The sequence below is a fragment of the Tupaia chinensis genome, unplaced genomic scaffold, assembly GCF_000334495.1.
Source record: "Tupaia chinensis unplaced genomic scaffold, TupChi_1.0 Scaffold000294_1, whole genome shotgun sequence".
NCBI classification, from domain to species: domain Eukaryota; kingdom Metazoa; phylum Chordata; class Mammalia; order Scandentia; family Tupaiidae; genus Tupaia; species Tupaia belangeri.
This window is the reverse complement of record NW_006159779.1, coordinates 1,466,518-1,475,999: the sequence shown is the minus strand read 5'-3', so window position 1 is coordinate 1,475,999 and position 9,482 is coordinate 1,466,518. Positions and strand designations below refer to the sequence as shown.

Genomic DNA, 9,482 nt, shown 5'->3' with positions numbered 1-9,482 from the left:
GGGGCGCACTCCCTCCTGTGGCCTCGGAGAGTCCCGCCACCTGCCGGTCGCGGCCTGGACAAGCCCCGCCAGCCTCCGGGCTCCTCTCATTTTGACTGTCACACTCTGGCCTCCCGGGTGCGCATCGCTTTGTACACCGTTCCTTGCTGCTCTACTTTTCGTTAGAATGCGCATCCCCGTGGGGCGGGACCTTGTTGTTGCTGGTCCTGCTGCCGCTGTAACATTGTTGCCGGAAGGTTGTTGTTGCTGCTGCTGTTGTGACAAACAGCACCTGCTGTGGTCTGAGAGCCCAGCCCCCAGGAAAGGCAAGGAGGGGGCCTGGGGTCTACATTAGGACCGGGAAGCGCTTGACCTCTGCCAGCGGGCCCTGGAAGCCCAGCCTCACTTCACAGATGGAGAAAGTGAGACTAAGCCCCAGGGGCACCTACGTGCGGGCAGCAGCGAGCTGAAAGCAGAGCTGATAGGGAAGTCAAACCAACCTCTCCAGGGAGCCGCGTTCCCGCTGTGTGGCTTTGGACAGACTACTTCACCTCTCTGAGCTTCAGTTCCTTCCATAGAACAGGTCCCGGGGTTCCCAGCTAGTTGTGAAGGACTAGTCCGAGTGTTGGCAGCCATTGGTGGCTTCCCAAGTTAACACGTAATCTTGACTAATCGAGCGTGTGTTTGTAAAGGCCTGGAGGAGTGGCACGTTTTGGACGTTTATTGGTAAGGTTCTCGGTTGTTTCCTGAAAGGTCATGTGGGTGGTAGCCAGGCCCCCCCTCCCAGACTTTCCAGGGAAAGGTGGAGCGTCCCTGGGTTCCAGGGTCCGCCACTGGGGCAGGAGCGCACACCTGGCTGCTCAGGATGGCTGATCTCCGCCCCTTCCCTCCGACTCCAGGAGTGAGGGATTTTCCCACTGCCTTCGACCCTCAGGGCCACAGGACTGTCACTGCCTCGGTGTGGCTTTGCTATGTCCTTGCCAGTGTTCGGCTTTACAGGTTTTCGTTATTTTTGCTAGTTTGGGTTTAAAGTACCTAAGGGGTCTGGGGAGACTGGGCTTTCAGCAGTGCCTGAACACTCAGTGTCCTTTTCCCTTGGAGCAAATTCATTTAACCAGCCTTTTCCCCTCTGGTTGCTGTTGGGTACAGGTGTTTGCCAGAGAGCGCGATCAGCCCTGGGGGAAGGTCATGCTGCAGCCTTCTCCATTCTCCTCTTGGGATTTTGGGCGCCCATGCGCTCACACGTGCTCAGTGTGATTTTCAAGCCGCTGGGTCCGGGGCTCAAACCGTGCAGCAGCCACGTGGGACCCGGCTGCCTAACCTCCGTGCTACCCGGCGGACCCACAACCTTTTAAGATTCTTCCAGCAGATTGTTTTTTCCCTTTTAGACAGGGCCTGGCTGTGTCTCGATCTTCCCAGAGTCGTGGGGGCCAGGGGAGCACACCAGCACGCCGGCCTTTACGTTGGTCTGGGAATCAAACCCGGGCCTCTCGTGGGCCCAGCCTGCCGAGCAGTGTCTCAGCACGCCAAGACGCCTGGGGTTGATCTTGGTAGAGATGGTTTCAGCGGGAACATTTCTTCAAGCACTAGTGAGGCCTCAAATGCCTGAGTGCACTAGCCCAGCCTGTGGGGTCTCGTTTCTCATCAGTGGCTACATGGCTCAGTTGCCACCTCCTCTGAGAAGTTTGCCCTGATTACCCATTCAAGGCATAGTGATCTCTGTCCTCTCACCGCTCCGCTCCCTAAGACCTTACTTTATTTCGTCCAGGACACCGGACTGTCGGATGATCTGTATTTGCGGATTCGTGACACGCAGCCCCTTGAGGAAAGATTGGTAGACGGCAGGTCCCTGGTGCCTGGCACAGCCTGGGCACCCGAACAGCTCTGATCTCGCTACGCGGCTGCGTGCACACTAATTGTCATGGGCTTCAGGTATAATAGGTGTGACATTAAAATGACATCCTGCTTTCACTGAGCTACAGAGGAACCAGAAACCGCAGCTGGTAGTCCAGGTTCTACTTCTGACCATCTCGAGTAAGTGGACGGAGGTGGCGGTGGCCTCGGCAGCGTTTCCCTCGCCCTGGGAAGCAGCTGCTTTGTGGACCTGTTCGGTTTGTAGACAGTCAATGGCCTCTCGCTTCCTCCGCCTCGGACGTGGTGGATCCCCGAGAGCCCGACTGTTTTTCTCTGCTCAGAACAATTCCGAGCGGTTTCGAGGAAGTCTGGGTGAGCTCGGGTTTTGTTGTTACGGCCACCAGGAAGCCGGTGGTGGGTCTGGCCTGGACACACGCTGCCTCCTCGCCTCTCCTTTGTCCTGCCTGCTTGGTTGGCGCTGGGCCCTGGAGAAATTCAGAATGGAAGCAAATAAGGCCACAGCCCTGGGCACCTCGCGGGCCCTGGTCAGAGCCCAGGGCGGGCACAGAGCAGGCAGCTGGTTTTCCTAGTGTCAATATTAGGAGTGGGGACAGAACACCACTGGGCCTTGCGGGGCACTGCAGGGGAAACCTGTTCTTCTAGGGCTGGGAGGCTTGGCACGCCTTCCTGGTCAGCACATGCAAGCCAGAAGCGCAGCCAGGCAAGGACCTACTCGGTGACTGGGGTAGATGCTGGCGATTGATTTAAGATTGAGGATTTAAAAAAGAGTTGTCAGGGGGCCAGCAGGTGATGTAGCGGTTAAGGCGCTAGACTCCCACATGGCTGACAGTGGTTCGAATCCCTGACCCAGGGCTTGAAACTCATGGTGGGCCCCACATCCCAAGAGGAGAATGGAGAAGACGGGAAGGCTGCGTGGCCATTCTCCCTGGGGTGATGTCTCGCTTTCTGTCTCTGGCTCTCCGGCAAGTGCACAGGCTCTACACCAAAAATCTCTCTCTTCATTTTTTTTTTGGTCAGAGAATGTGTGCACTTGCCAGTGAGAGAGGGAGAAGGAGGGGGGGTGAGAAAGAACCCACCATGGGGAATGTCCCCACCATGATCCCCTCTCTGTTTCTCCTTTGGGGTTTGGGGCGCAAATACCCACACACTCATCCAGTGTGATTCCCATCTTGCTGGGTCTGGATCTCAAGCCCTACCTGGCCACATGAGATCTAGCCTTCACCATGCCACTGGATGGCCCAAGGTTGAGAAATCTTATTTGTTTCCTTCCCAAGAGAGGGCATTTTTGTGCATGTCTACTTAGAGGTAGGATGAGGCTCCACCTCAGGGTCAGGGCAGAGAGCAGCCTGATTTGAGGAAGGCCAAATGCCCGCGTACAGACAGTGGGGCCCCTTGGTGGTCAGGACGAGCTCTGAGCACGGTGGTGGCGAGGGGGCTCGGGAGCGACTGCCCGGCTCTGAGCATGCACTCCGCACCGTGTGTGCGCCGTCTCAGACCTGTCCTTGCCACCAGGGCTCCTCCTGTGCGTGCACAGAAAGTGACGCTGAGGCCCAGTGAGCGAGGGTGTGTGTCCAGTCCTGGGACCTGCAGCCAGGAATGGCTCAGGACCTGTTGATCCCGCCCGTCACACTCACTGTCGTGCAGTGAGCGGTCTGGTCCCCTGGGATGGGCCCTGTCCCCTGCCTGCTTTCCCTGGGCCTCTGTGCTGTGGCAGCGGAGGCTCCCGGCCATGGCAGACAGACGGGTAAACATCTGAAGAGACCATAACGGGCCAAGCGCCCCAGTCTGGGTCTGCTTACTCTGGGGGCTGGGACAGCCGACAAGGAGCGTGTATTCGTCATCAGGGGAGGGCAGGGAGAAGGTGAGTCCTGGCCAGGCCTGAAGGAAGAAGCAGCGTTTCGTTTGAGGCGGAGGGAGGGTGTAGAAGGGCTGGCACAGGGGACACCCCAAAACCGTCTGCTCCTCTGGGTCCTCGGGGCCTGGCAGTGCCGGTGGTGAATGGTCCCTTACTCCTCAGGCCCAGACGTTTCACTGAAACACGTGCTTTTTAAACTTGGACTTGCGGATCCAGGCAGTGTCTTGGCAGTGTTGCTCTTTTACGGTGATAGGAAAGTTTCACATCCAGATCAGTCAAGAGCTTTATTAACCTGTCACATTCCCCTACGGAGTACGGATGGTTCCTGTTGGGTTTTCAGTTTGCTGTAGGGTACATGCGGTCACCCACCGGAGAGAGACAGAGACGGGGAGAGGGCCTGGTGAGGAATCCCCCAGCCCCTGGGGGATGGTCCCAGAGCAGTCCCTTCTCTTCCTTTCTCTCCGGATTCTGGGCACACACACACCGGGCGAGTTTTTCAAGCCACCAGGTCTAGAACTCGAACCATGCAGTGGCCGGGTGGATCCAGCCTCCTTTACCAGCAGGCCCCCGGCCGCCCGGCATGTCTGGACCTGTGAGCTAGAGAGGACACACGAAATCCCTCCCTTAACTCTTACGTTAAAATGAGGAGTTAGAGGGAACCAGCAGTTAGCGTAATGGCTATGTCGCTGGACTCCCACATAGTCGACCGCGGTTCGTGTCCGGGACCCGGTGTCTTAAAACTCACGCCGGGCGCGTGTGCGTGCGTGCCCAAGATCCCGAGAGGAGAATGGAGGAGAAAGGATTGCGGCATGACCATCCCCCCTGGGGGGTGATTTCTCGCTTTCTGTCTCTATGTTTCTCTCTGTCTGTCTTGCTAGCGCACGCGCCCTACCAAAAAAAAAAAAAAAAAAAAAGAGGAGTTAATGGCCAGAAGAGCAAAAGAAGTTGTTGAAAGTCACACAGCTGAGGGGGCCAGAACCCGGGGCTGCAGCCTCCTGTCCCCCAGGGGCAGCGCCAGTCTCTGAGAGCTCGGGGCTGGGCCTGGGCCTGGGCCTGCTTTGGAATGGGGAGTTGGGTTCCCTTTCACCGACAGAGACACAGACATTAAACCGATGGCCTGGGCCACTTCTGGGCGGTACAGAGGGAGCGTTCCTCACTCTGGGTGCTGTCCCCGAGCCGACACCAGCACAGCTGTCTGCAGACTCTAAGGGTTGCCAAGTGGGTGCTTTAACTTGCAGATCTGAAAGTAACCCCATCTCTGTCTTGCCTCTGGGTGATGCTTTGAGAGTTTCTGGAGTGTTTCAGGGTTTGAAGTGGCGTTGAATCCGCACCGCAGCCCTGCGTGTGGCTCAGGTGACATCCCCGGGCAGCCGAGGCCGTGGTGAGGGCCATGCTCAGTGGCAGTTATGTGAGTACTCACGTACTCCTTGCCCACGATTAAAATCTACTCCAGCCGTGGTGGCTCAGTGGCCGAGCAATGCCTCATGGTGCTGAGATCTGGGAAGTCCCACTTCAGGCCCCGTGCACGCCAGCCTGTAATCCTGCTGGCCGAGGCTGGCGGGTGGGGGGGGGACTGTGGCATGAAGACCTTCTCAAGAGGTGCTGTTCTCTCTCTGCCTTCTTCCCTCTTGGAAGAAAGAAATAAGTCAACTTAAAAAAAACCCCACATGGGGGGCTGGTAGGTGGCATGAAGGTGCTGGACTCCCGTATGGTCTACTGTAGTGTGAGTCCTGGACCTGGCGCCTTGCCTCCTCACTTTTCCTCTCTGCCTCTTTGCTCTGTAACAAAGTAGTTCATAATAATGATGATAAATGAAATTCAATAATTAAAAACAATTTTTTTAGAGATTTTTGCTATAGGTGCTTGTACTCACAGGAGAGACAGAGAGAGAGAAATCACCCCCTGGGGGGAATGGCCACGCCACAATCCCTTCTCCTCCGTTGTCCTCTTAGAATCTTGGGCATGCATGCACACGTGCCTGGCATGAGTTTAAGCTGCCCGGTCCGGGGCCATTACACCATCTGCTGGTCCCTAAATAACTATTTTTAAAAAGTCACTCCAGGCTTGTGTGTATGTGTGCCCAAAATCCGGGGAGGAGAGTGGGATAGAAGGGGTTGCAGTGTGGCCATCCCCCCTGGGGGTGATCTCTCTCTGTGTGTCTCTGGTGAGCACCTGTGCCCTATGACAGAGACCTAAAAAAGAAAGACACTCCACGTTACAGATAAAAGCTAATGTCTGCTTCCTGTCAGCCACGCCCCTCAGTCCTTCTGCTGTCTTCAAATGTAATCTCTGAGTTTCCTTCTGGATCTTTCTTCCATGGCTTCCATATGAATATCCGTGCACATGACGGGTGAGATGGATACAAGGCCTTGGGGACAGCCTTTTGCTCTTGCTCTGTCTATGCCGTCTTGCCTCCTTCCCCTTTCCTGTCCTCAGCTCACCGTAGGGACGCCTGGGGCGCATGTCCTTGGAGGGCAGCTCATGTGGACAGCGTTGACCTGGCACGTGCTGCTCTCTGTCACAAGAGCTCTCCCTGGGCTCCCCATTCAACTGCCAGCAAACCAGGAGGTAGACTTCATGGAGGAGGAAGTGAGGACGGAGAAGCTGGGGGCCTTCCCAGGGCTGAGCAGGCTGGGTCCAGAGCCCAAATCCTGCCGCAGCCGACGTGTGACGTGTGGGGAGGACTGTCTGTGGCCTGCCCAGTCCCCCGGAAGGCCAGGAGTCGCCGCCACCCTTGTTCCTTGAATCTGCAGGCCCGGTTGTCTGGTTGGAGTAGAGAAAAGGGGGCTGGCTCTGCATCGTTCTTGGGGACCCCTTTCCTGACTGCACCAAGCCAGGCCAGGGCGAGGCCCTGGGCACCTGGAGCGAGTCGGGCTGAGTGTGCCCTGGGCAGGGCAGCCGTCGTGTGACTTGGGGGTTTTCTCCAGGGCCAGGCGGCTGTGGCACCACGGGGACTGTGTTCCTGGGAGCCGGTTTCTTAGAGGAGTGTTGAGCCTGAGCTGGGGTGGGAGTTTGTGAGAGGACAGTGGCTGCGTTGGGGGGAGGGCACAAAGGGAGCACGCTCCAGGCCTGGGGGCCTGAAAGGGGGGCATCAGGGAACCCTGAGCATGCCGGGAGGCACATGGGGGTGAGGCTCGCCAGATGAGGTGGCATGGTGGCCCAGGCCACCCGAGTGAGGCTGAGAGATGGCCCAGCTGCAGACTGTGACCGCGGACACGCCCTCGTGGCTCTAAACCTATGTCCTTGTCTGTAAAAGGGCTTGTGTGCCCCTCTCCTGTAGGGCAAACCTGTGGAGTACTTGGACACGCACATCCGTGTCTTCGCGTGTTTCACACCAGCCACGCCCACCATGCACTCCCCCGGGTGCCTACTACAGACCCTGCCCTGCGCCCCAGACAGGCCCCGCATGTTTCCTCCGCTGTCGAATTCAGCTCCAGCTGGTCTTCATTTTTCTTTTTAAGAGAGATTTTTGCGTGCATGCGTCTCATGTTGGAGAGACAGAGATGGAGAGACAGAAAGCAAGAAATCACCCCCACTCCCCAGGGTGATGGCCATGCCACAATTCCTCCTCCTCCATTTTCTTCTCGGGATCTTTAGGCACGCATGCACACGTGCCCGGCGTGAGTTCTAAGCCGCCAGGTCCGGTACTCAAACCGTGGTCAACCACGGAGTCCAGCGATGTAACCATCTGCTGGTCCCAACTGTTCTGCATTTCGTTCTCAGAATGAGACTATTTCTGGTCAGGCTGCGTCACTGACATTTTTCCTGGGGAAAGAGAACCCCCTGGGGATCCGCCCAGTTCAGTAGGTCACTGGAGGTGACTGAAGGTGGCCTGATGACTCGGCCCTCCCAGCTCCCCCATTTCTGAAATGGAGCAGACACCCTCTTCCTGGGAAGGGTCGAGCTTAGTAGCTGGACCTAAAAAGTACCTGGGGAAGTCCTCATCCCTGAAAGCACACACACAGTCCTAGAGCAGTAGGCAGAGGTCACAGCGGCCAGGAGGGCCACACATGGGGGGGGGAAAGGGGGGTGCCCTGCTTTGCAGCACCGGAGTTGGGGGGCCCTGGAGTGCAGGTGGGTGGGGCGGGCAGCACGAGGGCCATGCCTCCAGGGGTGCTTTCCGAGCTGAACCAGGTCCACCTGCACCTACAAAGTGAAGTTTGAACTTTCTGCTAGAGAAATTCCTTCCTGGGTCAGCCAGAGGCATGGTGGCGAAGGCGCTGGATCCCACACGGCTGACTGTACGGTTCCTACACCAGGCGGCTGACCTTGCGGACCCAAAATCCTGACAGGAGAATAGATAAGGGATTGTGCCCTGGCCATTCCCCTGGGAGCTTTCTCTCTCCCTCCTCCCTCTCTCTCCCTCATAAGCCCACACACCCTCCATCAGAAGTTTTTTAAAAGAGAAATTCCTTCCTTCCTCTCCCTCCTCCTTCCCCACTTCCTTCCTTTTCCCAGTATTTCTCTATCACATATGGGAAGTGAGCCCTGCCCACCGTCAAAACAAGCCATTCGGGCATCTGCCGGTTCCTGTTGTTGGGGTCCGGAGTCTGGACTTCCTGGTCAGGTGCCCGGGGAGTTGGGAGGCATGGGGGGGAGGGCACGTCGTGTGCTTGGACTCCGTGAGCTATACTACCCGATGACAAACGCCTCCATTTCTGACCAGTCAAGCTGTGTGCAGTGACTCTTGCTTGGGGTTTGCATGCTGCTGTTAGCCGCGCACAGGCTATGACACTTCAGGGTCACTAAAGAGGCATGCTAAGAGCAGTGTCCCTTCCCCGGTCTCACAGACAGTGCCTTCCCTGCACTCATCTCCTCTGACCTCACGGGGGACCGTCTGCGAGTGGTCTCTGCACGAGGCAGAGCATTTGTCTACATGGCCCTCTCGTTGTGCACCGTGGGGGGCTGGGCACAGATCACCCTCTTCCTCATGATCATCAGGCCTTGAAGGTCTTTGCACAGCACCTACAGCACTGCTGCGTAGTTATTTTTAAGAGGTTTTTGCCTTAGGGCGCGTGCACTTACTGGGGAAAGAGACAGACAGACGCAGTGAGAGGGAAAGTGAGAAATCGTCCCTCAGGGGGATGACTACGCCGCAGTCCATTCTCCTCATTCTCCTCGCAGGATCTTGGGCACGCACACACACACGCCTGGCATGATTTTTCAAGCCTCCGGGTCTGGGACTTGAACCGTGGTCGACCATGTGGGAGTCCAGCGATGTAATAACTATGCCACCTGCTGGTCCTCATTGTTTAATTTTTATAGGGCTGCTGCACACATGCAGAGGTGTGGAAGTAGGATGCATTCCTAGAAGTCACACATTTTGTGCATGCCTTTTTTGGTAGATTCTGGTCTTTTTGGTAGATGCTAGTTGGCAAATTAACTTCCAGGAAGGCAGGAGCTGGCTGACCAATGGATACAGCAGGCTCTGCTTGCCCAGGGGATCTCGCAGATTACTCAGCCTCTGTGGAGCCCTGCTAGGGCTGCTGCTGGAAAGGTCCTCCGTGTTCCTCGGCACCTTCTTAGCAGCGTGGAATGTGCTATTCTGCATGGCCCAGGGTTTGGTGACTCGTCTGTCGTCAGACAGGGTGGTGGGTACTGGAGCCCAGGTCTGGCCGGCTGCAAGTTCAGAGCTTTCCCTGCTGGCTCGTGCTTGAGCTGAGTGCGTTCAGGGGCTTTGTGTCATTCGCCCTCGTGGTCCGGGGCAGGCTGCCGACTGGGATGGGTGCAGTTGGGGAGCTCAGGCTCAGACCCCGTCCGCCCTGCTGACATC

The 9,482-nt window shown here is 57.1% G+C and overlaps 1 protein-coding gene across 1 annotated transcript in view; it reads left to right on the top strand.

Moving 5' to 3' along the window:
- Positions 1 to 9,482, top strand: part of BIK (BCL2 interacting killer) — a 42,251-nt gene that overhangs the window by 813 nt on the left and 31,956 nt on the right. The window lies entirely within an intron of this gene.